Below are 27,719 nucleotides of genomic sequence, written 5' to 3'. Positions count from 1 at the left end.
ATTGTTTGCGTGTAATTTCTGTCAGGTGAAAAGGGCATACCTTTATTATCCTGAGTGTTGCTAACACTAAATCATTACTCAACTAGGCAAGAAGGTGAAATGGTAAAAAAAAATAACAAGATCTGACAATATACAGTGGTACCTTGGTTTTTTAACGTAATACGTTCCAGAAGACCGTTTGACTTCCGAAACGTTCGTAAACCAAAGCATGCATTTCCGGAAGCATTTACGTCTGGAAAACTCAATACGGAAGCCATGTGGCACGTTCAGCTTCCGAAAAGTGTTCAGAAACCAAAGTAATTCCTTCTGGGTTTTTGGCGTCAGAAAGTCTAAACGCTCAACTTCCAAGACAATTGAAAACCAAGGTACTACTGTAATAAAGAGCACCTTGTTAATTGTGATCAAGGTGCCTGATCAGTAGGGGGCTCGCTACCATTTGCTGGAGACTCCTGCTCCTCATCCTTTCCCGTCACTGCCTGTGTTCACCTTCCATCTCCAAGTGTGGTAACTTGTCAATTAACGCAATGGTCCAGATTTGGAGGAACCAATAGACTTGCAATTTGGACGACGTGGCTGCTGGGAACAAGAATTGGAGCTCTTTGTTAAAAACCTGTTGATTAAAGGGTCCTCATTGGATCCATAGTTTAAAAGGTTGGTGCATAATCCGGCATATTTCATAAAATATTTTCTTCCAGGAAGACTGAATAGCAGCTGCCACATTATTAACTTTCTAAACTTTTTTGTAGTACCACCAGCTATTCTTACATTTTCAAGCTTATCTATGTAATAGTACGAGCAAAAACAATCTTATTTTTTTTATGGAAACATAGCAGGATCCCAAGGGATGCACAAAACCTTTCCCTATCGGCTGCATTTTAGTCATGGAGCTGAGACATCAAAGGAGCTGAAGTAAACAATGTGAGATTCAGATCTCATACTGCAGTCTGTTTGGCCTGCCTAAACTTCACTCCATGGGGTCTCATGAATTGTTATGAGAGCTTGGAGAGAGATTAGAAATAGGCTGTGGTTGTATACATACCATGGAAGTTAGGCTGAAAATGTGTTACAGCCTTTTTAGGCAAGGCTGAAAATGCTCCAAAGCCTTCATGAGGCCTATTATCTCATGTGAAAGGGGGGCATTTAGAAACATTTGGGGGGGCTGGAAAAAAGTGTGTGTGTGTGTGTGTGTGTGTGTGTGTGTGTTACAATGAAGTGCCGGAGTTGTGGCCAGTCTCTCTTTTGCAAGGGAGTCTGTTGTGTTACAACTATCATGACAAAACCTCATGAAATATATGAGAAATTTTACAGATCCTCCAGGATCCCAGCAATTTTCACCCCACCTACCCCCAGCTCAAAAAGCCTAAAAAATCTGGCTGAATATGCAATTTCTAGGTTGATGAAAATACACTGGGGAATGTGGCTGTATTTTCGTCATTTGTTCATATAATACCAGGGTCTTTAAGTATGTGTGTATCTTTCATAACCTCCCATTCAGTGGAATGTTTATTACATTTGTTCATTAGCATCATTCTTGTTCTGTGTTGATGGCCAGCCTTAACTGCATAGTTCAGTCTTGTCAAGGAAGAAGCTGCTTAACTGATCTTTGGCCATAAAGGGGAAAAATAATTTCTGCTTTTAATAGCACATGCACTGAACAACTCAAAAGTTTGTGGCAAGGCATAAAGAGACCATTAAAAAAAGAGAAAATGATACATTTACTTTTGTTTGCTTTAAAACTATAATGCACTGATTTTTTCCCCTTGCAACATATTCTTCCCATATTGCATATATATTTTCTTTATGGTGAGTTGGCACTTGCATGGGGTTTTTGCACCCTGCTGCCCCATAAAGTAGGAAACAGTATCTATCTGAATCCTACCAAATTTCAGATGGATTAGCTATGGTAGCTTTCCCACAAATACAGCCTTTATACTGTTGAGGTGAGTTGAAAAAACAAAATCGTTTAATCTCCCCATGTGTTTTGTGGGCATTTGGTTTGAAAATAGAGAAGTGATAGAGATGTCCCTAAGAAGGAAACTTGCCAAATTTCACAGTGATAGGCCCAGCTGTGTTTGTTCTGGGCATGTTTAAAGCTTTGTTTTGGAGGTAGGATTTACCTCCCTCCCTGTGACTTTGTTTTTGAACATGATTCAGTGGCATTATGTAGATGCCGCCAGGTGGTAAAATCACAGAGCAGCAAGATTTGAGGAGTAGGCTGGTGTAGTCGTTGGAAAATCCCATCTTGCGCATCCATACCTCTTGCACCTCACACCCTCCAAGCTGATTCTGCTTCTTAGGGAGTGAGAGAGGGACTTCTCATTCACATTCTGTCCTTCATGTGCACATTAGGATAAATTCATTCTAAAATGTTGGTGAATTTTCATGAGGATTTTCATTTAAAAAAACAACACAAAAAACCCCCAAAATAATACAAACTGAAGTGGAAATGTGGAAAACTAAATTTAAGAATGGAATATGAGAAACCAAAATCAATATGTTCATCCATCCCTACCTTCTCAGGTATTCACCATCCATTTCCTACTCTAATGAGTGGCAAAGCCTTCACTGACTTTAATAGATCTGGATTTTACCAGTTACGCATAGGCAGAAATTTCAGTATAGCGATTCATACTTCAAGTCAAACCCTGTGCATGTTTACTCATGAGTAAATCTCAGTAATTTAAAAGTGACTTAGAAAGCAATCCAAACCCTGCCATGTGGAATGAGTTTTGCTGTGAAAGAGCTGTCCCTCCACCAGACTCCATTGGTGATGCCTTGCTGCCACCAGAGGTCCCAGCTGTGCCCACCAAAATCATAGATGGTTAGAAGCTAATGCTGGTGACATCCCCACCACAAGGCATTCCGGGTTGGGGAGGGTGTGAAGTTGGGGTGACCAAGGACCTAATGGATCTTCAGCTAGTAAAGGGTGGTGATTGGCTACATCCTAGTCTTTGCTGTGCAATCCTGGAGCTGGTGCAGCAAAAGAAATGACAAAACCATCCCATTCACCTTTAACCATGGCTGGTACTAGTAGCAGTGAATGCCATGCTGGCTCCTAGATGAGAGTTAGCATAACTCCCTTACTCCCTGGTAAATATGCATAGGAGTGCAGCCTTGAGGTTGGCCAGTTAGATTTTAATATAGTTCAGGTTGCAATCTGAAACACACTAATTGAACGCACTGGGATTTACTTCTGAGTAAACATGCATATAATTGTCTAGGCACAGGTGCAATAATTACAGACTAGAAAGGTGGATTTCAATGCATTCTTATGAGCTGAGGGTATTTTAATCTGCTTTAGTGTTTGTGAACAGATGACAAAGGGGTTTTAGTTAATCAGGATGAATTGAAGCGGACTTCAGTGATGTTGTATGTACAATATAGGTGTGACACTGTCAAGGTGTGCAGCTGAGCTGCCTCTTTTACATGTGGTTATAGCCTTTACTTCTGATCTGTAGTAAATTAAATACTCTGCTAAATTTTTGACACCTATTAAAACTTCCAGCTTCGGAATCTTGCACTCATAGCTGTGATGAAGTCATTACTTTATTTTTTTCTCCCTAAATAGAAATTAAGGCCCGAGAGAGCAGCCGAGTAATTGGATAGGTCCACTGAGGAGAATTGTGCTTCTAAATTGCACTGTGGAACATGAATGTAGCACTTAAAGATACGGAACTTCAAATAAATGCATTCAGAGAGAATGTGGTGCACTGTGGTTTATGCAGCACTTTAAATACCAATTCATTTGTTGCACTTACTAAGGCAATTTCAGCACTCAAAAAGCCTCAGCACTGGTACAATTTCTTCTGTCTCCAGAGGTGGTGTTCTTTGTTCTCACCTCTAGCTATATTATGAGCTATGGTGTATTTGTTTAGCAGTGAGAGCTGATTTTAAATCACAGTATACAGAAGGTGGGGGGAAGTATTTGTCTGTATTTTCAAGTATAGAAAGTCAGGTAGAATACTTTCAGTAATCATGCCAAGATAGCGGAAAATAGACTGGCTATTGGATACAATGGAATTAAATGCATGTGATTGCATCAGCTGCAAGAGTGCAACACATTAGAGAAGGCTGGTTTCATTTTTAATGTTTTAACATGTAGCAATAGGACTAGTGAGGAGCATCAATGACCTTGTTAGAAGTAAATGAAGTGTTGTCATTTGCTTAAATAGATTATGGGTTTTGCCACTTCAGAAGTGAGGTAGGAGGTGAAGAAGTGTCATATTCACTTGTCAAAAGTCTTCTGTAGTTTTGGACTATCTATACTAAAAATGACTTAATATTCTGTGTGCTGTCATGATCTTGAAGATTAGTCAAGGGAGCCTTCTGACACAAAGATAGGGGGCCTGTAGCCTTCCAGATGTTGTCAGACTCCAACTTCCATAATCCCTGACCATTGTCTATGGCGGCTGGGATCGATAGAAACTGTAATCCAGCTACATCTGAAGGGCCATGATTTTCTCATCCCTAATCTAACTTGTACTAGCCATGGAATCAGAGTTTCCTGTGGTTGCATCCTAGCTGTGCATGTGAACCCTCTTTATTTTCCCAAATCCTGTGTACTTCCAAAGGCAATTTAATAACTTTTCTGCTTGGGCAAACAACCAGGCCATAAGTGGGAGTTAGTTTATCACATGTTTATAATATTATTCGAAATTGTTTCATACTGGTGTTGTTTTTGTATGATTATTTACAGTCTTAAAACTTGGGGCTAGGTAAAGTCCTATTTTATTGCAGTCTGTTTACAGTATTTCATAGAACTGAATGGGGCTGAGGGCAATTTTGCTCACAACTTTCGGCATGATCCCTTTGTTTTCTGAATCACTACTTGTTTACTGAGTCATATAACAGCCGGGATTCCTATTTTTAGTGATGCTATAATGTGGTTTGCAGCCCAGTCCTGTGCATGTCTGCTTGCGTATACAGCAAGTCCCTCAATGGAACTTACTTCCAGTTAAAATGTACAAAGGCTTGCAATTGTACAGTGGAATCCAATGCATGCTTACTTAGAAGAAAACCTCACTAAATCCCGTGTGGTTTACCACCAAAGAAGTCTCCGTAGAATTGTAGCCTAAGAGTTTGGGGGTGGGGAGAGAGAGACAGAGAGTGAGAGTGAGGCCACCTTTTCCATTCATTCCTTCAACCTATTGGCTCACACTAATATTTTTTATCTGAAGCCAGAAGGAAGATCCTGAAGATCAACAACATCCTATCTCATACCAATATTTGAACTAATATGATTCATCTGGACTAGCAAGACTTTCCCTAGCTAACACAGAAGTTTCTGAATCTATTTCTAAGCCAGTGGTTTATTCCTCTGAAATGCCAACCTTTCTTTTATCTTTCTTATGTCGCCTCCCCCCAACTCTGTTTTGTTTAAAAATAGTTTCTGATACTGTAGGCAATTATAAAGCTAATTTTGTCCTTTTCTTAAACAAAGCAGGAGCTGCCTCCTGATTCTGCACATTTGTTGTTGATAGTCCTCTACACAATTATGCCTTACTTTGATGCCTGTTCCCTTTGTTCTATTTTTAAGCCCTGTAAAGTCAATAGAGATTGACTGTTCTTGCTTCTGTAGAAATGTGTGGCATTTCAAGAAAAAGGAAGCTAGAGAACCCATCAAGGATTGTTTCTTCTTTTTAGGAGACAGTTTGTATTCCCAGAGCTACACTTTCCCCAAATTATTCTTTGGAAAAACTGTTCATTATTTATTTCTATTACCACTGTAGCTTTTTCTTGTAGCTTTCCCCAGAGATTCTACAACACTTCTTTCATTTGTGCAAGCCAGCTTGCTCTGGGTACATGACCATAATTCTTATACAAGGCTTTAGTTCCACAAAAAGGCCAGCTTTTTAAAAAGACCTGAAATTTCCTTTAAAAAGGGGCTCCCCCCATACCTTCTTTCACCTTACTTAAGGTAAATAGCATGTACAAGGATTGGTTCACATATTCTGCATTATTTCTCCCAATGCTATTCAACAAGTATATGAAGCCATGGGAAGTAGACCTTAGGAGTTTTGGAGCAAGGTGTCATTAGTACACTCAACTCTATTTCTCCATTACATTTGAGTCAGGAGAGGGTGTGAAAGTCCTGGTCTGATGCCTGGATAGAGTGATGGATTGGTTGTGAATCAATAAACTAAGCTTGAAACATGGAAGCATGAAAAACTTGTCAGTGGTGGTTCCCTTGTCCAGGAGATAGGTCAACAGCCTGTTCTGGATGGGGTTGTACTCTCTCTAAAAAAGCAGGTACTCAGCCTGAGAGTGTTCCTTGAACCACTAGAGCAGGCATAGGCAAACTCGGCCCTCCAGATGTTTTGGGACTACAACTCCCATCATCCCTAGCTAACAGGACCAGTGGTTAGGGATGATGGGAGTTGTAGTCCCAAAACATCTGGAGGGCCGAGTTTGCCCATGCCTGCACTAGAGGCCCAAGTGATCTCTGTGGCAGGTGTGGGTTGTTGTTTTTTACCAGCTCCAGTTAGTACACCAGCTCATGCATTAGTAACCTCAAGTCTTGATTACTTGTGACATGCTTTGTATGTATCTGAACTGGTAGCTGGTCTGGAAGCTTCAACTAGTGCAGAATGCAGTGACCGGACAGCTCACAGGAGCAGATTTCAGGTGACATGTTCCCCACTGCTTAGAACCTATGCAGGACTATCTCCTTTGAAATTACGCAAACCCACTCTAGCTGCAGAGAGAGGTCAATCATGCAATGGCTCATCCCATCATTAATTCAGCACTGAGCCAGAAAGAATATTGCCACATATAAAATCACCAGCACCGGTTATTGCAGGACTGACATGTGACAAATTACTTACCTAGATCAACCCATGCTTAACTTGTGCACTATGACAGGATTACAGCTCAAGATGGCATATCTGCCACACTTTTTAGGAAATGGCTCTTGAAATTTTTCTAAATTAAACTGCTCACTGATCTATCTACCCATGCTTCTAATACCATATATTGCAGCTACTCTAACCTTTATTGATGGTTTTCTTTAGCTTAGCTGATTTCTCTTCCTTCATTCCAAGTTTCACAGCATATGTAAATTTTATCAGCATCCTGTGCATTCCTTCTTAGTTGTCATTTTTATGCTGAGTTAACATCTATCTAAATGCCATAGCTCTCATTTTTCATCTCTGCATTCAGAATGGTTTCTATTCATAAGAAGAACTTGATTTCAGAATCATATCATCCTATATATATTCAAATAACTTCCTGTTCACCAACTTCATATTTTGATGCTCTCATATAATGTACTATACTCAGAGCAGGAACTTCGGGAGAATCCGAAGTTTATTGTGCATTTTTGACTTCTGATATCTGTGCATTGCAATTTTAATTTATAGCTTGCTCTTTGTGAATCCACATTTGCACAGAGATATGAAATTAGAAATTTCGGAAGCAAGCTTAGTAATTTCCATGGAGCATATTCCCTTGTAATGGCTCAGGTTCCAGTCTAAAAAAATACACCAATTCAAAGGTGCAGTGATATGCTTTATATATTGCTATAACCTCAAAACAATGACCAACAGTGTAAGTTTTGACACCATTAATCTCTTGCCTGTGGGAGGATAGGGATGAAGGAAGCAAAATTCAGTCACTATCTTCCCCTTTCCCACTAAATATACATTGATATTGAAACTGATAGTTCTGTACATGCATGTATGTTTCTAGTGCACTGCCAAAATCCATGCCAATAACCACTGATAGGTACCTAGTCCCTATTCCAGTGCTTGTGCTAATTCACTCAACTATGTTTGAAGTGAAAGGATCGCTGTGAGGCTGCTTTTTCCCCCTTCTCTGCCCCCCCCCTCAAATCATATAGTAAAATGAATTTGTGATACAGTGGTACCTTGGGTTACATACGCTTCAGGTTACATACTCCGCTAACCCAGAAATAGTACCTTGGGTTAAGAACTTTGCTTCAGGATGAGAACAGAAATCGTGCTCCGGTGGCGCGGCAGCAGTGAGAGGCCCCATTAGCTAAAGTGGTGCTTCAGGTTAAGAACAGTTTCAGGTTAAGAACGGACCTCCGGAATAAATTAAGTACTTTACCTGAGGTACCACTGTACTGTTCAGCACATAATTGCAAAACTGGGGAGGGCGGGGCGAGATTAGAATACAATATTTCTTTATTTTCAGAGATAACTCTGAAACCAGAAGAATTGTATTTGCTGCACAATACGCACAATCCTTTCAGAGGCTATAAAATAGATTTGGGACCATCTAGCAAATAAGAGGTTTTAAAAAATGGAACACTTGTGCTGATGCACAACAGTCCATAGAAATATGTACAATTATGTGTTATATACAAAACTAGAGAGATAGATGTGGCAAATGTAGAATATCATTAATGGCATAAAACTGACAACTGTCCATGGAACATTATGGACATGTTTGGGTAAACTGTAAAGCTGTAAAGGTATAGCCATTGCGCAGTGATATTTGTAGCTAAGGACTTTCCCCGTTATACTGTTGTGTGTATTTCCCTCATTTGCAAGGCTAAAAAACTTTCAATAAAGACAGCTACACCCACCCACCTATGTATGAATTTAGCTATCCACAAGATTTAACACTTCCCTCCAGGCAGTTTCCAACAGTTTAGACACATCAAAATATAATGGTGCTAAGTGTTTAGATTTAGTAAATATCAGAATTTAATTAGAACTTGCATTTTATGACTGGGATATGTTATAAGACAGTCACAATGTGTATTAGAAAGAGGGTTCTGCAAAAGGTTTGAGATGTTCAGTTAGTGTGTCAGACCTTAACATTGTTATCAAGATCCATGTGTATTAGAAAGTGTGGGCATCAACAATTAGCATGTGAATAGTTAATTAAACTAGGTAAGCCCTAAGTGTTTACCAGTCTGTAACCCTAGACCAGTGTTTCCCAACCTTGGGCCTCCAGCTGTTTTTGAACTACAACTCCCATCATCCCTGGCTAGCAAGAGCAGTGGCAAGGGATGATGGGAATTGTAGTCCAAAAACAACTGGAGGCCCAAGGTTGGGAAACACTGCCCTAGACCCAGTAGTGATGTATGGAAGTGAGAGCTGGACCATAAAGAAGGCTGATCACCAAAGAATTGATGCTTTTGAATTATGGTGCTGGAGGAGACTCTTGAGAGTCCAATGCACTGCAAGAAGATCAAACCTGTCTATTCTCAAGGAAATCAGCCCTGAGTACTCACTAGAAGGACAGATCCTGAAGCTGAGGCTCCAATGCTTTGGCCACCTCATGAGAAGAGAAGACTCCTTGGAAAAGATCCTGATGTTGGGAAAGATTGAGGGCACAAGGAGAAGGGGATGAGATGGTTGGAGAGTGTTTTTGAAGCTACTAACATGAGTTTGACAAAACTGCGGGAGGCAGTGGAAGACAGGAGTTCCTGGTGTGCTCTGGTCCATGGGGTCACGAAGAGTCGGACACGACTAAACAACAACAATCCTAGTCAATCAACAAGTATTGATGTAGTCAGGATAACTTCTTTGTTAGGTGACACCTAACACCTGGGGGAATTAACCATTAGTACTTATAAGCATCAAAATAACTGACTATTAGAATGCAATTGAGTAAAGGAGGCTTAGCTTTTAGGAACAGCAGAATTAGGAGAGATGTCTTGGACTGAGTGCTGCACTGCTGTGAGGAACAAGCCCCTCATGAGATGACCATGCTGTTATATCTGGACTCCCTCCATGCAGACTGAAGGTGTAAATATGAGAATAAATCATATTTCTTAAAGCCACAACTGTCTCTGCAGTGTCCCAGTTCTCCGAAGAAGCACAAACCCTTGGTGAGCACCTAGAACTCCCTGAAATCTTGCTACCACCCCACAGAGAGTAGGTGTGGAATCCAACTTTTGTAACAGTATGTGTGTAGTTAGCTGTCCACCAGATTTCACACTTCCCTCAAAGCAGTTTCCAACAGTGTAGACGCATCAAAATATAAATTTCAGCATGTATTTTTGACAGAAGATTCACATTCAAATAATAGTTTGCATAAAAATACACATACTAAAATAAGATGAGAAGTTTAAAAAACCCACCACAGAATAATTTGGGAACAGAACAGAATGGCAATAGCATGTGGCAATGACACACAGTAGAAATATTTCTCCATCTCTCTGTTGGGCCTTTTTCCCATGCCCTGCAGTAAGAGGATAAGCTTTACTAGACGGCCACTGAAGTAGATGCAGTACTTTTCAAAAGTTGTTTTTTTTCTGTAAAATTCATTAATTAATTTGTTTCTTTGCTCACTTTGTGTTTCTTATGGATCCTAGGAATAATTTTTTTATAAGCCTTTGTGAAGCTTTTTGAGGCAGTGACAGTATTTTACAGCAAACATGCCTCTTCAAGGACCTTATATTAAAGCATGCTTTGTTTCTTTGGTTTTAGCCTGTTCACAGTGTTCTTTGAGATTCTCTTCTGAATATGCCTTCCTTCCATTCTGGAGCTTAGCTCGGCATCCCATATGCATAAGTTGCCTCTTAAAACTGCCTTGTTCCTGTCATTTTCATTTTTATCTCTTGAGTGATACAGAGGAGCTGTCAGGAATTCTAGTGGCGTTTCTCATCTTCATTCTCTTGCTTTTTGGTGTGCCCATGGGCAACGTTACCCTGCTGCTTATTTATCCTTACGACTGTATTGCCTTGTTAATAATACATGTTCTTTAAAGTTGCATGTTCCATCATATCTCTAAATATGTGCCTGTAATGAGTCTGCTGGGACATCCCTTTTCCCTGCTCAGAAAATTTAAGACGTTTCATTGCGACCTGTGCTTCTTTCTGGCATCAGGTTTCTCCATGCCTTCCCAAGCTGCAAACCTGTAGGAAATTCCACAATCATGAAGCATGTTTATTCAGAGATTCAGCATCTCCCTTGTCCATTTCTTCCAGATGAGTACCTTTCTTAGTCTTCTGACAGCAAAAACAACCATGAATTTTGTAGCACCTCACATTTGTTATGCCATAAGTTTTCATCAACTAATGTTCATTACATAAAAAATGAACACTATTGGACTCAAGTCCTATGCATGACCTATATTAAGTAATATTGGTCATTGTGGAAAGCAGGGTGGTACAGATGAGATAGCCTTATGTTTAATCCACCTTTTATTAACTAAAGTTCACTTTATTAACTTCTGATGAGAAGTGGATTCTAATACCTGAAAGCTTTTGCCGTTATATTTTCTTCCAGCTTTAAGGTGCTACAAGATTCTAGGTAGTTTTAAATTTCTGTTCCTTCTTTGGTATAGCATCTTAAATAGTCAGCCCTCACCCATTGCAACCATACTCTCAATAGCAAGTTGTTAATTATGCTGAATGCTTTCCTCAACAATTCTTTCTCCCTTTTTTCATTCCCCTTCCTAGTCCTAAAGCCATCATCTTTCTCACATGCTCCTCTAACCCTCCATTTTTTTCTATTAACCCCTTCCCACCTTGCCTCCTGACCTCCTTTTTTTCTTCACTTGCTTTTTGCAAGACTGTAATTTTCACATCACTGAATAACTTACAAGTTTCCATTCCTAAAGCGATTAACATGCGCATCAGAGGTGTATGCATTTTGCTAGTCCGTTGAGGCCGAAAGCCAAACGCTGTTAGCATTTAAGTATCAATGTTTTAAAATCTGTGGGATTAAAAAGTAGGCTCTTGAAACCAATTTTCCTACTATATGATTTCACTCTACTAAAGGTCTTGTTACTGTAATGAGTTATATGACCTGTCAGAAAGTGTTGATGATATGAGTATAATTAGAGTTAGATGTAATTGAAATGAGAGGTTAGCAAGTGGCATCTGGAATAAAAATGAAATGTCTGCATATTGCCTCTTAAGTGAAGATCAGGCTGAACTTGTGCCTAAAATGCTGCTTTCCCTGTTTTTCAGTAATCTGAATTTCACAGTGGGGAAGTTGGAGAGACAGCTAAGGGGGGGGAAAGAATGCTGAGTTTCTATTGATAGATTGTGTTCAGATGTAGCTTAACTCTGATTTGTTTGTACATCTGAAATTGACCACGCTTGCTTACTATTATTGTTGTGGGGGGGGGGCAGAACTTACATTAAACTTGGCTTGCAGTGGCAATTTGTGCCTACTGGACTTGGTGAGGCTGATAGCTAGGATGTCAAAAGGGACATGTTTGCTGAAATTAGGGGGCATGGTCAGTGAGGTCCGGGAGAAGTTGCCATGCTCTTGTTCTTTCCCCATCCTCGTCCCTTGCAAAGGTACTGTGACCACTTAAGCACTGTATTTTGCATGACCAGACACGACAGCCCCGGTCCCCAGGGATCAGAAGCAAAGAATTAAGGACTCAGACAACGTTATGGACTTAAAATTAGGCCACAACTTTATTAAACGTTATTAAACTTCCGAATGTAGGAAGACCTTGGCTTAGGCCTTGGCTGTGTATCCCTCCCAGCCCCCCAGCCGGGGAAACTGGGGCACATCAGGGTAAATGGGATATAGGGGTGCTCTGCAAGACATAAGTGTAGCTGGCAGCCAAGCCCAAATCCCCGCACGCAGGGTAGTTCACTGACAACCTTTCAGTGTATGGCCAGTGACACCCATTATATAACTCCTTTAAGAGGGGACCCTGGAATCACCACCATAGGGGGGCGAATCACCACTTCATCCCCCCCCCCCAACATTATAGAGAAGAAAAGACTAAAGGATTCCACCCAAGGCCATAACCGCCAAAGTTGTGACAAATTTCTACGGGGAAGACAAAATCTGCCAATGCAAGAAAATTTCTTCCCGGTCTTTCAACAGCAACCAGTTAAATACTGCAGCAGCGCCTGCTAACAGGAAGGAAAAGTTAACCTTCAAACAAGAAAACATTAAATACAGGGAGGGTGACTCTCCAGAGCCGACTGCCTGGCTGTTGTTGGCTCCGCCTCCCATTTATAAATGGGTCTGACCCCACCTCTCAGCAAGAACTAATAACCTGAGAAGCAAGCCAACCCCCTTTTACTAGTAAGTTCCCTGGGAACTGTAGTTGCGTGCACGATCATGCAAAGGGCACCCACATTATGAAGTGTGAGTGCTCATTACAAATTGCACCTAATTAAACTGAAAAGTATCTTTGGTTCAGAAAGCAGTCTCTTCTGTGACAGTTGCTTTTCTGATGGGAGAGATTTGTGTGGCCTTCACCTGTTCTGATACACTCTCTATCCTTCTCCCTTGTAAAGCACCAGTAAAGACTTAAGCACTTTAGTTTTACAAATACTTAGCATCTGTATCCAATTCAATAAGCATGATTTGTCACCAAGAATCTCCTCTCCCTCCACCTTGGCAATAAAAAAGGCTCAGTGCTGGAGCCTCTTGCTGATTGGCTAAAGAGTCAGCCAGCCACAGAGTGGGGAGGAACAGCACTTTGGGAGGAAAGAATCAAAGGAGCAGTTTGAGAGAGAGAGAGAGAGAGAGAGAGAGAGAGAGAGAGAGAGAGAGAGAGAGAGTGTTAGATGGGGTTTGGTTTTGAGAGATCGGGCTAGATTTGAGAAGAGGGATAGGATTCGATTTGAGATGTTAGACAGGTCTCAGGTTGGGAGATGGGGAGTGAGATAGGGAGAACTGGTTCTGAGAAGTTAAACATACACACTGAGGAGACTATCCATAGCGAGAAGACAGAGCCTCGCAGCTTGGATAGGGAGACAGGGTTGAGGGTCTGGGAAAGGAATGCAGACAGGAGTGTTCTGAGAGGGCTGTGACTGAACTGGGAGAGGTAGATCCTGTGGGAATTCAGGCTACCTGCGTCTCAGTATAGCCAGGACAGGAGAGTTCTTCTAGGTACTGAAGACTCCCAAACCAGTAAGAAGAGGTGAGGTGACCCCCTGGGTCTGTTATAACCATTTAGAATTGCTCAGTTGTGGGTAACTGAGAAGTGTCCGTTACTTATGAACCAAAGTATTAAGCTGTGAAGGGAGCGGTATGGTGTCGAAAATATTTAATTGTAATATCTAAGTGACAGATATGTGGGTTAAGCCACAGAGCCTAGGACTTGCCGATCAGAAGGTCGGCAGTTTGAATCCCCGTGACGGGGACTAGCAGTTCGAAAGCACAAAGTGCAAGTAGATAAATAGGTACTGCTCCAGCAGGAAGGTAAACAGTGTTTCCGTGCGCTACTCTGGTTCGCCAGAAGCAGCTTATTCATGCTGGCCACATGACCCGGAAGCTGTACGCCAGCTCCCTCGGCCAATAAAGCAAGATGAGCAACTCAACCCCAGAGTCGGTCACGACTGGACCTAATGGTCAGGGGTCCCTTTACCTTTAAGTGACAGAAACTGAGTTGAGCATTTTACCATCTATTCTAGAAACCTGAAAATTTACCACCTGAAGTGTAACACCTGATTTTAAGAAACTGAAGTTTAAGAAGAGTAGTGCCTATAGTGTTGTGTTTAAGCCTGAGACATCTTATAGTTAGTTAAAGTAAGTAAGTTAACTTCTACCTGAGGGAACGCATTTCCTGACCCACTTTGTTTCATAAACTTCTTTTTGTTTAATATATCTTTTCTTGTTTGTTTGATGAACTGCTGCCTGAGACTCTAAATCATTAAGTTTTCCCTCACACAAGTCCCCGACTAGATAATTTGTGGTCAGTTGTAGAAACTTGTGTAATTAGTGTACCATGAGGTGGGTGCATAATTTTTAATTGGGGGCAGTTAGCAGGAGTGGATCTGCCGCATTATTAATTGGTGATATTAAGTGGTGGGTCCGCTACACCTCTTCTCTCACTGAAGTGTATATGTGAGTGTATTTGTGCCAGAAGATGAACAATTAACTCACACAAATACACTGCTGGTTTTCAAGATGCTTGCTTGCTTGCAAAAGGACAAAATAATGCCTCAGTCTCAGAGAAGAGCAACAAAAATACCTAGCTTGCCAATAGACGTATATGATTGGTCGGGGAGGGCATGCATAATTCTGCCAAAATGCTGTAGAACTTTCAGTGCATTTCTGAGGAACTTCTGATTGGCTAGTAGTTTAACCCATTGGAGAAAGTAGGAAATAATATCAAAATGGAGTTTCAAATGGGTCTCCTTCCCTTCATAAACCAGTCCTACTGCACTGGTTCCCGGTGGAGTATAGGATCAGGTTTAAGGTGCTGGTTTTAACCTACAAAGCCCTATATGGCCTAGGACCCTCATATCTACAGGTCCGCCTCTCCTGGTATGCCCCACGGAGGACCTTAAGGTCTGCAGACAACAACACTCTGAAGTTCCTGGCCCCCAGGGAAATTAGACTGGCCTCGACCAGAGCCAGGGCCTTTTCAGCCGTGTCCCTGGTCTGGTGGAATGCTCTCCCACAAGAGACTAGGAATTGACATCTTTCCGCAGGGCCAGCAAGACGAAGCTGTTCTGCCAGGCCTTTGGGCAGGGTGCAGTCTGACCTATTTTCTTTTGTATAAGAGCAAGCACGAAAGAGCCCTCTCAGCCCACTCACAGGTCCTTATATGATCAGTGGAAACACTTGGTCCTGGCAAGTATTAACTGCTCTCAATCTTAACCTGATAATTGCCAATTGTCCAGATTTTAATTTGTCTGGATTAATTTTAAGATTTATTTTAATTAATTGATGCCTGTTTTTATGCGTACTGTGTTATTTATATGATGTTAGCCACTCTCAGCCCGGCTCCGGCCAGGGAGGGCGGGGTACAAATAAAAATTATTATTAATAATAATTTAAAACCATTTTTTTTTACCCCTGGATTCTGAGGTGGGACCATAGGGCTGCTTGTGGTTGAATGTGCTGTCCAGAGATGACTGACCAGCAAAGGAGATGGGTAGAAACAAGTCAAGAGTATAGTGAGGTGTTTTATTGCATATGAATGCAAGAAATGGAAGAAGGACTGGGCTATAACTGTCTCTGTGTGCTGGGGTTTAGGCCAGGTAGTGCCCCAATTCCCCTAAATTAGGTGCCTCCACTGGTGGTCTGTCATTATGCCTAAATTGAATGCCTAGCTAATCTTAGTTTGCTGCTCCACTCTATGGCAAGCAAAGAACAGGAAGGAATAAATAAATAGGACTTTCTATTCCTGCTGAACCTTTCTTGGTCTACAATATCTTCCTAAACTATTGTTAGTTCTTGCATCCTTGGTCGTTCTTTGGTCCTGATTTCGGACATGCTCCTGAATCTAGCCGCCTGATTCAACCCCACCCACCCACTTTTTTTGTCCTCACTTCTGGTTTGTGCTGCATATTTTGTTGCTGATTTCATTTGGAATGTCAATTTCAAAAATTCAGTTCTTAATAGGAAGGAGAAAAGCATCCACTCCTACCTGCTGAACCTGCCCTTCTCAGTAAGTGCATACAGAACAACTTTTGGAAAAGCCTACATGCATACTAACCATATTATGTATGAGCTCTGTCGAATCTGGGCTTCCTTGATCATGCATGCAGAACCTATGCACATACAGTATTCATGTATGCTCTTTCAGAAATCATGAGCACATATAGAGAGTGGGCAGGTGCAGAAAATCTACCTATCTTTTTACTCACATTCCATGTACATAATTAGAACACGTGCACATTTATTATATTAATGTAGAGTGATTTGATTTCATAGTCAAACAAATAAACTAGTTTTCTTCCAGTCATATATAGTTGGAAGTTTTCCTCCATTATAACTGAATACAGTAGCAGCTGCTACACAAGACCTGAGAGAATAGTTGCTGTAGCGTAGTAAACCATTGATGTTGGGCAATAAGATGCTGTATTGTGCAGTAAATTAGTGGTGACAACATTTGTGTTGTCCCAATCTGAAGATCAGTGTTAAACATATACATTCAGCACCCCAACATTTAACTGGTACAATTCATGATTTGCCTTGCATTTTGCATTTTATATTACAACTAGAGTGCTCTGCTAATGTCAGTTACTTAATTCGCATTGAATAGCGTTAAGGCCTTTGCTAACAAGGAAGTTAAAATGAGTGTCAGGTTTTGATAAGCCTTGACTGTAATTAAGTAGCTTAGGCAACTGTACCATTTTTACAGGTTTTTGTTCTTCCCCCTAAGCAAGAAGCTAAGGATAGTGGAAGCAATGTTTTTCATTTGAATGTGTCTGTTGTTAATATATGCTATTAATGTTTAGTAAAATTTTAACCTAACACGTCTATGATATTTTTTATACATATTGTCCTATTTTCTGGGGGCTTTTGTCGCATAAAGCTTAGTGAACTGCAAAAAAAAAAATGCAATTTATGATCAGTGCAGATTAATAATGGGTGCTTCCATCATAGCTGTCAACTTTTCCCTTTTCTTGCGAGGAATCCTATTCAGAATAAGGGAATTTCCCTTAAAAAAGGGAAAACTTTGACAACTATGGCTTCCATAATGGAACTTAATTGTGTATTTGGTGCTAGGGATTGAAGGATCTGTTCATTTCTCATTTTTCCACATTTCTGCAGCAATTTCTGAATATATATATATAAAATCCTCATCATCCCCCCCCCCCCATTATTTTAGTGTGAATTTCTCCTAAGGAACAGTTTTGACTAATGGACAGATTTTTGAAGCCACTTCTCTTAATATAATGCATTTTATGTTATCTTCACTAATAAATTCATTTTTATGCACAATTCCCCCTAAGGTATGCATTTTCAAAATAATGGTTAGTTGGAGAACTACGTAAAATTGGGTTGGTGCTTGAGCAATATTGGACCTATGTGAGTGAGGTGGAGGGATATCTTTCTCATCCTGCCAGGGTCCCAACAAAAATATCCTCTTCAAGGATGCTATTTTCATTTCAAGGAAAGCTCCCCTTAGTACCAGTGCAGCCTTCCCTCATAATGCAAATAGAAGCTTCAGAGAGGCAATTTTTGAAATAGTCCAGTTTTTAAGAACCATATTCTTAGGACTGAGCTTTTTTGAAGACTACTTTAGCAGTTTCAAAATTGGAGTTTCCTTTTTTAAAAGTCAAAGTGAAATTCAGCAATGTCTTCGTTCCTCATGAAGGATATATTAATGATGTGCCAACCTATCTCAAGTTGAAAATACAAACTATTGCACCTAATAAGGTTTCCAGAAGAAATTTAATGTGAGGTCTGGAAGGAAATCCTTCTAACTCCATCCATATCCCAGGGAAAGCACTACAGCGATGTTTATGTATGCTCTTCAGGTAAATAATGTGGAATGTCAAATAATGTGGAATGTCAAACATCTATTAACACAAATGGCCATGTCAGTTATGATAAGGTAGATCCAGAGTAAGCTAGTTGTACTTGAGTCCCATTGAATTCAATGCAAAAGTTTAATACCTAAGTGTAGTCTCATATTTCACAGTACTACTAGTGTCCTCCATTTGTCCTTTCATGGAATGAGAGAATTGTAGAGTTGGAAGAGACCCTGTGGATCATCTAGTCCAACCCCCTGCAATGAAGGAATATTCAGCTGTCCCATACGGGGATCGAACCTTCAACATTGGCATTATAAGCACCACACTCTAACCAACTGAGCTAACTATGCATTAGTATAAGAACCCTTTGTTAACATAAAGCAGCACAGCCAAACATTTGTTGTTGGGGTAGCTTCCGAGTTTCCTCTAGAATGTATAAAAGCACCCTAAACTGCAACAATATCTAAACACATTTTAGCTAAGAAGCTAACTTTGAAAATGACATTTTGATGCATTTTGCATTCGACATAACGCCTTAAGAAAAATGTTACGCCTTTTGGGCTGTTTTATCATTCCCATGGAAGGCAATATTGTTCCTGGTAATAAAAAGCATATTTAGTTGAGAGCTTTTCTGCTTCTATAAAGCATATACAGTAACATAATGTTTGCAGGGATTTGCACAATTATTGAAACACTCTTGGGTAACGTTTACCATGAGACATAGGTTTTAGAGCTCACTGTGTTAACTAGTTGCATTGATTTTTTCCAAGCAGACTCTCAGGGTAATGTACTGAATTTAAAATAAAGGGAAAAGCACAGAATTTGGTGGAGAGAGGCAAGTATGTGGCTTTGGAATGGCATTTCAGGAACCACAGACATTGTAAATCAAATGGCCATTTAAATTAGATTACAAATGGCAGCATGTTGGGACAGATTTTCTGCATGGGTTCTGCATGTGAAGCCACTTTTTGTACAAAAAGAAATTCTGCATGGTATGGAGAAAGTAGGTAGAGAGGTGTTGCTTTCTCTCTCTTTAAAATAATAAAACTTGAGGTCACTCAGTGAAACTGATTGGTGGTACCTTTGGAACAAGCAGTAAAGTAATCTGCTTAAAGGTTCAAAAATACTAGAAAATGGTAATTCAAACCTTAGGGATCCTATATTTTGCTTACTGATATAGTAGCGGTTAACCTATTTGTCATGGCGTGATCAGTTTATATGTGGCACTGAAATGCTCTACTGGCCCTTCAGAGCAGGAAATATTTAGGAACAGTTGGGGGGTGCTGTTCCTTTCTAGCTCAGTAGCTACTAGTAGCTTACTAGCTCTGCCTTGCCTGCAGGGGATCCCATGTTCAATTCCCAGGATCTCCAGGGAGTACTAGGAGAGACTTATTGTATGAAACTCTGGAAAGATGCTAACAGTGGTTCCGACTCAGTACATGCAGATCCCACTATCTGCTTGCTCAATAAGCAAAAATTCAGTTATCTGAACATAAAGAATTACAGTCGTACCTTGGTTCTTGAATGTCTTGGTACTTGTACATTTTGGCTCCCGAACTCCACAAACCTGGAAGTGAGTATTCCAGTTTGTGAATTTTTTTTGGAAGCCAAACATCCTACATAGCTTCCAATTGAGTGCAGGAAGCTCCTGCAGCCAATCGGAAGCCACGCCATGGTTTTTGAATGTTTTCGGAAGTCAAACGGACTTCCAGAGTGGATTACATTCAAGAACCAAGGTACCAGTCTACTGCTTCCAACCCTCCCCCCCCTAAAAATGCACATATATCTGATATTTAGGATAATGCTTTCTGTATCTGATGATGTTGACTTCATGCAGGACATGAGGACAATAATGTTCACTTTTGATTAAATGTCCATGAATCTTTATGCCACAACAAATTTGTTAGTCCTTGGGGTGCCTCAAAACTCTGTATTATGATTACCTTCAGAAACCAAACAATCATTAATTTAAATAACACTATGTACAAGAAATAGAGGAAAACAATAGAATGGGAAAAACCAAAGATCTGTTCAAGAAAATTGGAGATATGAAAGGAACATTTTGTACAAAGTCCCATGGACTGCAAGAAGATCAAACCTCTCCATTCTGAAGGAAATCAACCCTGAGTGCTCACTGGAAGGACAGACCATGAAGCTGAGACTCCAATACTTTGGCCACCTCATGAGAAGAGAAGACTCCCTGGAAAAGACCCTGATGTTGGGAAAGATGGAGGGCACAAGGAGAAGGGGATGACAGAGGGCAAGATGGTTGGACAGTGTTCTCGAGGCTACCAGCATGAGTTTGAGCAGACTGCGGGAGGCAGTGGAAGACAGGAGTGCCTGGCGTGCTCTGGTCCATGGGGTCACGAAGTGTCAGACATGACTAAACAACAACAATGTACATTTAAAATGGATCAAAGTTGAGGAAATCATTATGAAACAATGATGAATTGAGTTAGTTGCTTGAGAGAGAAAAAAGAGGGGGGCAGACTCTTGAAATGCTGTGACAAGTAGCATGCTGTTAACAATCTGGGTGGTATCCAACTTTACATTTCCCCCCTCCCCGCCCTGTTTATAATTTTCAGAACTCATATTGAAGATGTCTTTACATTTCAAGCTGTTTCTTCTCCTAAACTTTATGAAGATTGTGCAATTATTACTGAGGAATGTCAAAACAGTGCATGGCTAAGCATTAAACCATGTAATGTATGTTGGATGGGGGTGGGATGTACTAGCCCGCTACAGTCAGATTGCTAAATAGCTTGCACTCTGCAGACATTGCGATGAGGAATAAATATAACTTGCAAACAGAAAATAAGAAATTTTGCTTCTTGAGAGAAGAATGAAGTGGGGGAAAGGCCAAATCAATGCAATCTGAAGCATGAGACTTTCCATTTCTTGTAATAATTTTATAACCTTGATATTTATGCATATTAATCTGGGAATTTATCTCTGTGAGCTTCCTTTTATGGATAATTCACTTGACCATTTTAGTGTTGGAACAGGACCAATCATGCAAGTAGGGATTGCAAGACTACATGAAATGGGGGTAGGAAAGGAATGTACTGTTATTATTGGTGAAAGAGGTTTAAAAGGAAAGCCCTCACTTTGTTCTTGGGATAAGATGGCATTTCTCAGGTTAGTGAGTAATGATTGCATTGGGATGTGTTAGGATTGGTTCAGCGGAAATGCAAAAGGTGGTCAAATTAGTGGATTGGTGGTGTAGATTGTAATAGATTATATGGCACATGCAACAATATTGCTGAAAAGGTATTGATGTGACCAGTTAAGGAAACTGGAGTCATTTAACTTGAAATTATGTTATAGAGGTACATGGAATTGAACTGCTTCCTGTCTTAGTACACAATGTGGATATTAAGTGCTAATGTGCATATGAGCCTACTTTGTGATTGTGAGTTAGACTGTAAGTGAGACCAGATAGTAAGATCAGTAAAGATCAAGAAGGTAAGTATCTAAATTACATATTCTTCCAAAATTAAATGAATCATAGCAAATGCCCTACCAGTAGCTTCTTTTCTGATACCTCAGTAGATGAAGTTTGCATTAGGAATGCAGTTAGAGAGTTGCCTAGAGGACTGAGCCCCAAGTCTTGCATTCTGTTCCCCAGAACTCTTCACTTTGCTTGTATACTTCATTGGGCATTCTGCAAAGTGACAATGAGAACCACCTAACATCTTAATTGTCCCAGAGACATTTATTTGCAACTATGCATGTAAATTATACGGTCATACCTCGGGCTACGAATGCTGCGGGTTGCAAACATGCCTCCCGCGTGGATCATGTTTGCAACTGGAGGTATGACTATGTACATATTCTGCAGACTTGCATTATGGGCCTGTGCCTTGAGTCTTTCCCTGAGCCTATTGGGCTTGCTGATCAGGAGGTCGGTGGTTCGAATTCCCACGATAGGGTGAGCTCCCGTTGCTCTGTCCCAGTTCCTGCCAACCTAGCAGTTCAAAAGCACGTCAAAGTGCAAGTGGATAAATAGGTACTACTGTGATGGGAAGGTAAATGGCATTTCCGTGCATTTCAATCATGGTGTTCCATTGCACTAGAAGTGTTTAGTCATCTGGCCACATGATCCGGAAAACTGTTTGTGGACAAACACTGGCTCCCTCGGCTTGAAAACGAGATGAGCGCTGCAACCCCATAGTCACCTTTGACTAGACTTCACTGTCTATGGGTCCTTTATGTTTACCTTTTCCTGATAGTGAACTGGCAGATTCCAGACTGCTCAGGATGCATGTGTATAACTCATGATTCGCTAGAGAACATAAATGCAACACAGCCAATACAGGGTGACATTGCACTTTCCCAGGAAGCATTATTGAGTTAGACCCTTTTGTGCGTCTGGATCTGGGGTAACAAGCAGCAGGACAATGTGCACTTCAGTAGTAGAGAAATGCCCAAATTGGGAGCATACATGTGTTCCGGTTGGTTCTGTCTTCACAGATAACGCTAGAAATGGAAAAGAGAGAGGCCAGTTCACTTGTGGTCCATTTTATCTATTTTTGTACTCCCAGGGAAGGAAATTAGCCAGCCCATAGAACAATGATCTCAATTTAGCATGTATATTCATCAAAATCCATCTGTCTCTGCTTATCTCTTACGTGACATTTATCCAATGAAGCTCAAAGTATTTAATAAAAACAATAAATACAGTGACTGTAAACATGCCTAAAAGCAGCATAAAACAGCTTTAAAAACAGCAGCGGTGAGAAACATCACATACAAGAACACTTTTCAACAGCACACTAAAAAAACAAGCAAACTTGAATCACTCTCTAGAACAGGCAAGTCCTACATTGTCTCTTAAACACAGACAGGGATGTGTGCTCGCATAACTCAGCAGGGTTTACCACCCTCCTATTCCCACTTGCATTATATACCAACTGGCATATGAGATGCAGCTATCTGCACAAGATGCTTTAAAAGCCAGGATGCAAGACCACAGCATATAAGTGATAATATACCCATGACAGGAATGAGGTTCATCATCGAGGGTGGGTGCGTATACATGGAATATCTGAAGTAGCGCATGTCACAAATTGGCTTCCAGCTTTGCTCTAACTCAGTACTTCCAATCTTTGTTAGAAGCCCACACTGTGAACTCTACATGCCTCATAATTACAATCATTCGGGCCCCTGGAAATGGACAAATTGCACAATTTTAGGTTATCATCATCTTTTCTGCATGTAGTCTTGATGTGCAACAAATGCTCCTGGCTTCCATTTATTGTTCAAGCTTTGCTCCTTGCAGAAGCCAGTAAATGAGTTTGAAAGTTGGAGCAGGGAGGAAAGGGGGGGTGGCTAATAATACCTCTCTGGGATATACCACCTCAGATTGCTTCCATCCCCTGCACAAAGGAAAATGGGGTGCAGTGGGGTGCAGTGAAATTTTTCATAGGGGAACAGTTAGGGCTGGAGACACCAGCTTTCAAGGCGATGGGGGGGAGGGCTGAGGTCACGTTGGTGAGCATCGTGTCTCTTTCTCTAAGACAGGCAGAAGTGTTCCAGGCTTTGGGAAGGAGACACCAGGCCTATGACAGGATGCTGGAGCCCTGTTGCCTCCTTCCTAAAGCTAGGCGGGCTTTGGGATGGTGGCGGGAAGGCTTTTGTACCCAACAGAGCATCGCACCTCTCTTCCTAAGGTGGGCTGTGGGAAGAAGGGAACTACAGTGGTACCTCTGGTTGTGAATGGGATCCATTCCGGAGACCCGATCACAACCTGAAAAGAACGCAACCCACGTCTGCGCATGCGCGGGTTGCGATTCACTGCTTCTGCGCATGCGGTCATGTTGCGCGTCTGCATCTGCGTGAGCGGCGAAACCCAGAAATCACCCTTTCCGGTACTTCCAGGTTGCCGCAGGATGCAACCTGAAAACGCGCAACCTGAAGCAAACATAACATGAGGTATGACTGTAGTCTAATCCCCCTCATCCAATGACTGCCTGCCACTGGTTTTAGCCCACATTTCTCTCTCACTTCTAATTTTCTGGGCATGGTTTTGCTTTTGCTTTTTAAAGAGAATGTGTGAGGCCTCAGCCTCCACCTAAAGTGCTAAGACACAGGTTTACCACTTCTTTGAGAACAAGAGGCTATGGTAACAAGTTACAGTTAGCAAGGGACAATAGCAGGCCTAGCTTGCATGGAAGATTATAAAGGCTGTAGGAGAACAATCTCTTTCTTCTAGTCCTGTCCTATTTTATCAACTTTACTGTCTCTATTGCTAAAGCATGGGCACAGGGTACAGGCACACTAGACACACTTGGCATGAAGAGCAGGGTTTGGAGGGGGTTCCCTAGGATAGGGAGGAATAAAGCTCCTCATGCCTACTGTTTTGCCTTTTGTACAAAGGTATACCATACGTGGTTGCTTCTTTTGATGTCACTGCACTGTGTTATGAGAAGGAACTGGGCCTCAGTCCTAACCATAATAGACACATGTTGCACAAAAGGCACATGAAGGTCTTTGCGTGTGAAGACCCCCAAACTCCCTCCAAAATAAATCACACAGGACACAGAATATTTGTTTAAGATTTTTGGCATTAATTTGGCCACAACATTATTGATTACAGCATGTGAGTGGTCGCTTAGGCACTGGTTCGGACTACCTGAACCTGCACCAGCAGGAACAGGACTGACAACTGGAACCTCCAGAGGTCAGTAAGGGAAAATATACTGGGGGAGCACAGAGGCGGATTTTCCACCTCTTAGTTCACCCCAGATGCTCCCAGGAACTCTGGAATGGCTCTGCCCCTGAGAGGGGATCGGACAGAGCAAGTTGAGCCCCTGGATTCCTTTAATGGAATTCACTAGCAGCAACAACAAAAATGAGGGGCAGCCACAGCCAATCCATAATCCCCTCCACCAAAGAATGAACCAATGCCTTACAAAGTTATGACGATTTGCTACATGGTAGGCAAAAACCAAATGGCACCAGCCAATCAGCCAATCCTACCGGGCCCCTGCTCCAAAAACAGACAACCCCTAGGCAGGCATAGCAAGGTCAAAACACACCTTAAATTATAGGGAGGGAGATCCACTGCATGATGTGAAAGAGAAAGTACTTCACCTCGTGCAGCCCCTTAAATAGCCCCTTAGTTGCCAATCAAACCCAACCGACAGAAAATTTTCCCCAGTAACAAAGAGGCAACCAAAGAGGTGCGGAAGTCATCCAAACAGGCCCACCCCGGCAACAAGAAGGCAGTTTAGTGATCTCACCGCAACATGTGGCTCTCCATGATTTGGAGGACACGATTTGTGTAACTATAGGCCCAACTTTTTAAAATGTATATAAAAAATAATGTTATGCTGAACATTTCTCTTATTTTTTTGAACCCATTTTCCATTAATGAGAAAAGAAATTGCATTTGAAAGTCATAAAAGATGAGAGAATATTCAGTGAAATTTTCATGGGTGGTGGATTTGTGTCATACTTACCTTACTTGTTGAGTGGTGTGTATCCTTTTTTCATTCTACCAGTAATTTCTCTTTAGATCTGCTTTCTACAGCCTTCCTGGGTGCCCATACTTTAATTAAATTTCATGCTAAGAAACATGGGGATTTTTCCGATCATGGGCAGACAGGAAAACTTCTGAGCGTTGGCTAAATGTTTACCCATAGGGACGGGGAATGCATCATCCCTGGCCACTTTAGAATAACAAGGTAAACTCAAAAACCTTGCACACACTGAAATTCTCAAGTAGCCAAAGACTGATGCCAAAAAAGCTGGAGTTTCTTTTGCAGAGGAAGAACAGTTTCCCCCAAAAAATTGGACAACAGATTTTGATACGGCACAGGCAAAAAAAGTTTGCATTTTGATATGTCTCTGAATTCTCTGTGCTACATCTCTCTATGCATGTTGACACCTAAGGAGTTTGGGGAGATGAAAGAAAGTAGGGAGAGAGCAACTCACCACAATCTCTTGATCCTTCTCTGTCAAGCAAACTTTGTAGAGCACTAATAGTTAATAAAAGTAGTATCAGCAAGGTCTGTAATCATTGTCTAACCATGGCCTGTTACACATGCAAAGCAACATTTGTCTTTGATTTGTTGTCTCGGGACTTGCTTTTGTTTTATTGTCTCCTTTTGATTTCTCTGTGGGGTTGTATATAACTTCCTTGTATTTTGAGTGTACTGTTAGTGCCACTCTCCAGTGTAGTCCTCAGAGAATAATCATGAGATCGGCCTTTTCTTGTGTGTATAATTGCCAAGGCTTTTCATAGCTTAAATAGAAAAGCCTCTAGGGTGAGTTGCTTGCTTTTTTATATGTATAATGTTTATGTGGCTAGTTCTGAAACTGATCTGTCACCAAATCATATTGCAGGCAATTTCAGTCTCTTGCCAAGAAATTGCTGGTGTGGAGCCGAGGCCAAATCACTTTCTTATCAGTCCCCATCTTTAGCGAATGAATTGTGTGAAACTGACAAGCACATACAGAGCCGGAGATTGGGCAGGGTGAGGCTACTGCCTCAGGTGGCAAAAGCCCCCGAGATGCCAGCCCTATGGCTGCCCTGCCACCTCCACCAACAGCAGAGAAGTGGTTCTGCCATTGGCACTGACTTCAGGCGACATCACGTCCACTTCGGGTGAGATCTTACCCAAAATCACTGAGATCATGTCTGAAATCAGTGCCAACGTCCTTTGTTTAGGATTTCATGAAAAGACAAAGCCACCAAACAAAGCCACCCCACAAGAAACAGCAAAGGATGAAATGATAGAGATAGATATCTGCACATTTTCAATATTTTTCAATTGCGTGGCAGATTTTAAAATATAAATATTTTAAATGCCCAAAACATTTAAATCCATGTGTGCTGTATTAGGTACAACACATCCTAGGAAAGAATTCAGTGTTGAAATTCATTTCTGCTTGTCTGATGAAATGATCTCCACTCTCCTCCTCCCAACATGCTGTTCTGGGAGATGTCCTGACACCGTACAAGCCAGCTGGGAGGGGAGAAGGGGGAAAGCCCCATTACACTAGTAGATGTCTTTGCAGGACTGCTTCCAGGGCCAGTTAGTTGAATTGAGCCCTTAATCTCCCTCTATCCTATAACAAACACCATTCTGCTTGTCACCTTCGTGCTGTTGACTGTTCATTTATGGCCAAAACCGCTGCATAGAGGCCAATGTGCATACAAGTCTACTGCAATAGTTTTGTTGTTAAGTGCATAGAATCTAGGAAATTACTGTGAGCTTGAGACTTACATGCATTGTTTTACAGTTGAATGTTTCATCCAGTTCATCAATATATGGCAAGGCAAGTGTGCCTTGTGGCAAGGAACAAGCCAATTCTCCCTTGATAAGGCCAGACATGTCCAAAGTCCATTTTGGGGGCCTAATCCAGCCCGCTGGTCGGTTTATCTGGCCCCTGTGGCAGTTTATTTCCTGGAGTAAAATCCTAAAGAAACCTCAAGAGCTTCAACCCTAAAAAAAAGCTCAGCAACTTCCTTACTAAAAAAAAGGTTAACAACTTTGGTTGGCACTTTGGTCGGCTCTCACGGCCCTTCACTTTATCAAATCTGGCCCTCTTTGAAAAAAGTCTGGTGGACACAACTGCATAGGCTTTCTGCACCCAGAAG

The 27,719-nt window shown here is 41.3% G+C and overlaps 1 protein-coding gene across 4 annotated transcripts in view; it reads left to right on the top strand.

Annotated features, from left to right (window-relative positions):
• FSTL5 (follistatin like 5) overlaps window positions 1-27,719 on the top strand; it is a 323,965-nt gene that overhangs the window by 226,148 nt on the left and 70,098 nt on the right. The window lies entirely within an intron of this gene.

The sequence above is a fragment of the Podarcis melisellensis genome, assembly GCF_964234715.1.
Source record: "Podarcis melisellensis genome assembly, chromosome: 9".
In the NCBI taxonomy this organism is placed as follows: Eukaryota; Metazoa; Chordata; class Lepidosauria; order Squamata; family Lacertidae; genus Podarcis; species Podarcis melisellensis.
The sequence above is the reverse complement of the archived record's forward strand: the minus strand, read 5'-3'. Positions and strand labels throughout refer to the sequence as shown.